Source organism: Budorcas taxicolor, chromosome 6, assembly GCF_023091745.1.
Source record: "Budorcas taxicolor isolate Tak-1 chromosome 6, Takin1.1, whole genome shotgun sequence".
Taxonomy (NCBI): domain Eukaryota; kingdom Metazoa; phylum Chordata; class Mammalia; order Artiodactyla; family Bovidae; genus Budorcas; species Budorcas taxicolor.
In genome coordinates, this window is record NC_068915.1 from 26,927,332 (window position 1) to 26,932,968 (window position 5,637).

Consider the following 5,637-nt stretch of genomic DNA (forward strand, 5'->3'; position numbering starts at 1 on the left):
CTTTTTTGCATTTCTTTTTTTGGGGGGATGGTTTTGATCCCTGTCTCCTGTACAACGTCATGAACCTCTGTCTATAGTTTTTCAGGCACTCTTTCTATCAGATCTAAACCCTTGAATCTATTTTTCACTTCCACTGTATAATCGTAAGGGATTTTATTTAGGTCATACCTGAATGGTCTAGTGGTTTTCCCTACTTTCTTCAATTTAAGTCTGAATTTTGCAATAATGAGTTCATGATCTGAGCCCTTTTGTCATGTAACCTAATTTTCAAAGGTGTTAGGGATTAGGACGTGGACATCTTTGGGGGATCATTATTTCATCTACCTTAATACTGGTTAACTTATGAGAGTTCTTCCTATTCTATCAAGGATTCTAAATTTTGTAAGTACTCTGTGAGGTATATTAGTGCAAAAAGATAGTATGTAAGTACTGAATAATGCATAAGAATTTCAACTACAGAAATTATTATAAGTTTTTATGTCTTGCTAAATTCACAGAACTCTTTTTTCCATTGGATACATTAAAACATAAAAAATCACAGTGATTACTTTCTACTAGTAATTCAGAATGTATCCTAATTATCATATTTTAACATTTTAATCTGTAAACCAAGTTAAGAGTGAGGATCATTTTACTCTCAAATATCTACTTAAAATTAAAAATTAAGAGGCTTTTTCTATGTTAACCAGTCAATGAGAATATTATCATGATGGTTCGGTAAGTACTTGAGAATTAAAATTTGGTAAAATGTTTTAAATTAAGTTCTTTCTACCTCATTTGCAATTTGCTTTGTTTTTTATGCAGTGGGAAAATGCAAATGTTTCTCAAAGGAGCTTTCATATTCATAAAATATTCTCAAATCCCATGGGGTTTATCATGAACATTAAACTTGCCTTATTATTTTTCAGGTCAGTATAGCCAAAGAGGGAACTTTTTAAATAATACCGTGCTTTGGGGTGCGGTGGCAGGTGTTAGTTTCATCACTTTTATTAAATAAAACGCTATTATAAAAGCAATACTTTTTTTTAAAAAACAAGACAAAATAACTATAGCTTTCAATTTCCCAGTAATGAATATATCCTTGAAAGTAATTACTGCAGTCCCCAAACAAAGAGAATGGTTTAAAATGATAATGTGAAATAATTTTACTTTCATGATCCTGTATTGCTCTTTTAGCATTAACATTTTGGTTTAAATTCTTGAATACGATTCATTTGCTATGCTTGTTTTGTAGATGTTCTTTTCCCTGGAGGATTTTTCAGAATATTGCGTCAGCTTGTGTTTTCCAGGTTCTCATTTCTGAATTTGTAAAGATGCTCCCAAAGAGATTATAGTTAAGACTTCATTATTTATATATGCTTTGTTTAAATATGTACCCTAGGATTTGAATCTATCATCAGCTCTTTTCTGACCCCAATTATTAAGATAGTTAAATATTTTCCATATTCATCATTGTAACTGAAGGAGAAATATTATTTTTTAAAACAGCACACCTAACATCAGAGATGCAACTGGTTTAATCTTCATTGGAACTGTAATTAAAATACAATAATATATGTATATCCATTGTATTATTTCCATTTGTTTAAAATAGTTGAGGAGTATTTTGGTACTTAATGTTCTAGCACAAATGAATTACTCTCCTACAGATGTTCCATAGACACTAAATCTTCTACACAGAGGTGTCTGTGTCTAAGGTCTTCAAATTGCCGATGATAATAGCAAAACAGCATATAATAGAGGCGAAACTGCCTTCTTCACCTCTGGAAACACCACTATTTAATTAAAATGTTATGAATTTTCTAACTACTTATGTGTTCTTAACAGAGTTACCATTTGTTTGGAGAATGACTGGGTCTTTCTGAATTATGAGAAGATATCTTTAAAAGATAGATGTTAAATTTTTTATTTGCGTTGTAACCTGGATTATAATATTCTAGATTTGTTCTATTAAAAAAAAGTAGGGTGTGTGTGTGTATATGTGTTAACTATGGTTTGGGTCTAGGGGCAACATTCAGAAGTTCCCATAAACACAGATTTTTCAAATTGTGAGTTGGAAAGTAGTAGTGACTTATATTAAAATTATATTTAAAACACAGTTTTGCAGTGAAAATTTTAAAACATGGAAAACCTTTCATAGTTTCTCTGTAGTGATGCTATGACTTCTGGCCAATTCAATATGGAGTGAAGAGAGATTTTATGAGCCAGATTTTAGGAAGAAACTTATTTCATCCCCAGAGTCTTACAACTCATTAAAGTTTATGTTACAACTCTCCTTTTATTCTGATTATAACAGAAATTCTGTCTCACTGCAACAGAAATTGCTGCAACAGCTCTTCTTCACATTTGTAAGTGAGGACATCCTTGGGATTGAGTCACTTTTGGGGTATAGGGGGTGTCAGATGATCTTACTGTTTGCTGCCACAAACACAAGGATTCTGAAAGAGGACCTGTTTGATTTTTCTGAACCAAATTTCTTGTAGGTTGTCCATCTGAATTGGGGAAGTGGAGGTGGAGTTTTCTGGGGAGGTGGGAGAGGTGACTTTGAGAGGCAAATAGACATTCCCAAGTATTTTTGTACAGTCGCTCAGTCGTGTCTGACTCTCCTCGACCCTGTGAATTGCAGCATGTCAGGCTTCCCTGTCTTTCCAATGAATATTTAGGGTTGATTTCCTTTAGGTTTGATCTTGCTGTCCAAGGGACTCCCAAGAGTCTTCTCCAGCACCACAGTTCAAAAACTCAATTCTTCGATGCTCAGCCTTCTTTATGGTCCAGTTTTCAAATCTGTACATGATTACCTGTCAGTTATCTGTCATAGGGACACATCTGTGAGAAGCCAGGTCCATGTATGTATGAGACGTCAAAAAGTTATTCTCTCAGATCCAACCCAAAGTTAGAGGTGTTCGGTAAGAAAAAAGTCAGATTGGGATCAGGAAATATTATTTTCTTTTCCCCCCAATAAGTTTAGTTGTGGGTATTCTCATATGAAAGCCACAATGGTTAATAAAGGTTTCCAGCCTGGTTCTGAGACCGCAAGAAGACAATAGCTAAGGATACTGAACAATAGGTCATTTCAATAATTCTCAACCCGTGTCATACCCTGGCAATGCAGAGTGACATTAAGTAGTGTGATTGAGAAGCTGGAGGGCATAAAAATAACTAGAGCCTCTCCGGTGGGGAAGCCATCTCCTTATTGCCCAGATTAATTAGGTCAACTTTTCACTGCATGCCAAATTCTTTAATGTATTTATCACAACCGCACCAACTCTCATTACGATCAGATAATTATGTGTGTAATTTTTGGTTGAAATGTGTTACTTTTTCATTATGTAGTGGACTTCTTGAGGGCAGAGAGCATGACTGTCTTACAGCTACAAATCTAATGACAGGTACATGTATGGTCATCAACAAGTATATATACTATTGTGTGGTAGTTAATACATCCTTGGTGAATGAACTGATGGTAGTAAATTGGGTGAGAGCAAAAAATGTCTTGCAGCTTCTTCAAGCTGTATATTCATGAAATGAAATTTAACTTAGCTTCTGCCTTTTGTCTTTCCAATCTGTTTCTCTCCTTGTATTCATTAATATGGCTAATGGTGTTATCACTTATCTGATCTCCCAAATTAGAAAGCTCAGAGCCATTCTGCATTCCTCTCTCTTACCCAATCTATATATAATTGACTTTCAATTTTTTTTTCATTTTGCTTTAGACTGTCTCCAGATTCTGATTCTTCTACCTTTGTAGTGCCATGATCTTAATGTAGGCTTTTATTTTCTATTGTCTGAAATATTGCATTGAGGGCTGTCTTCCAAACCACTGGTGTATGAATACCTTGCTACTTATAATTTTTCATTGGCTTTTTATTAACCTAGTTCAGTTCAGTTCAGTTCAGTCGCTCAGTCGTGTCTGACTCTTCGTGACCCCATGAATCGCAGCATGCCAGGCCTCCCTGTCCATCACCAACTCCCAGAGTTCACTCAGATTCATGTCCATTGGGTCAGTGATGCCATCCAGCCATCTCATCCTCGGTCTTCCCCTTCTCCTCCTGCCCCCAATCCCTCCCAGCATCAGAGTCTTTTCCAATGAGTCAACTCTTTGCATGAGGTGGCCAAAGTACTGGAGTTTCAGCTTTAGCATCATTCCTTCCAAAGAAATCTCAGGGTTGATCTCCTTCAGAATGGGCCAGTTGGATCTCCTTGCAGTCCAAGGGACTCTCAAGAGTCTTCTCCAACACCACAGTTCAAAAACATCAATTCTTTGGTGCTCAGCCTTCTTCACAGTCCAACTCTCACATCCATACATGACTACTGGGAAAACCATAGCCTTGACTAGTCGGACCTTAGTCGGCAAAGTAATGTCTCTGCTTTTGAATATACTATCTAGGTTGGTCATAACTTTTCTTCCAAGGAGTAAGCGTCTTTTAATTTCATAGCTAAAGTCACCATCTGCAGTGATTTTGGAGACCAAAAAAACAAAGTGTGACACTATTTCCACCGTTTCCCCATCTATTTGCCATGAAGTGATGGGCCCAGATGCCATGATCTTTGTTTTCTGAATGTTGAGCTTTAAGCCAATTTTTTCACTCTCCTCTTTCACTTTCATGAAGAGGCTTTTTAGTTCCTCTTCACTTTCTGCCATAAGGGTGGTGTCATCTGCATATCTGAGGTGATTGATATTTCTCCCGGCAATCTTGATTCCAGCTTGTGTTTCTTCCAGTCCAGGATTTCACGTGATGTACTCTGCATATAAGTTAAATAAGCAGGGTGACAATATACAGCCTTGACGTATTCCTTTTCCTATTTGGAACCAGTCTGTTGTTCCATGTCCAGGTCTAACTGTTGCTTCCTGACCTGCATACAGATTTCTCAAGAGGCAGGTCAGGTGGTCTGGTATTCCCATCTCTCTCCTAACCTAAAAAATAGCCTTATATCACTTAAAGAGTGGTCCTCAAGGAGAGTAATACTGCTCCCTAGGGATATTTGCAAACTTGTGAGCACATTTTTGATTGTCATGAGGATTGGTAGTACTACTGACCTTCACTGGGCAGGGACCAGGGAGGCTAGATGTTCTCCAATGTATAAACAGTCTTCCTTAATAAAAAATTTCATATTCTGCACATCTTTTAAATGTCCCCCAAGAAATTCATGTAAGTGGGAAACTTGTATAAGCATTTAAACAGATGTTTTATAGGTATGGAAGCACTGTGTAAATTCAGGGAAGTATCAGTTTTGATCAAAACTTTACTGAAGTTGTTTGCCACTTTTGCGACTCATAACACTAATGGTGGATGCTGCTTGGGGTATCTGAGTTTTCAGACACATATTCATTTGTGGCTATCACCTTTATGGTGAGCCTATATATATAGATATAAGCATCTGACTACTTCATGTTTTCCAGTGAAGTTGTACCCAAGCATTGACATATTGAAATACGTTTTATTTTATTCTGTTACTTTTATTTCTTTTATATATAACATTAAATATCATATGGATTTTTAAACCATGTGTCAGTCAGTTTTATCATCCTTGAATTTCATTTGAGAAGAGTAACAAGGACAAGGACATCCGTTGGATCATAGAAAAAGCCAGAGACTTCTAGAAAAACATCTACTTCTGCTTTATTAACTATTTCAA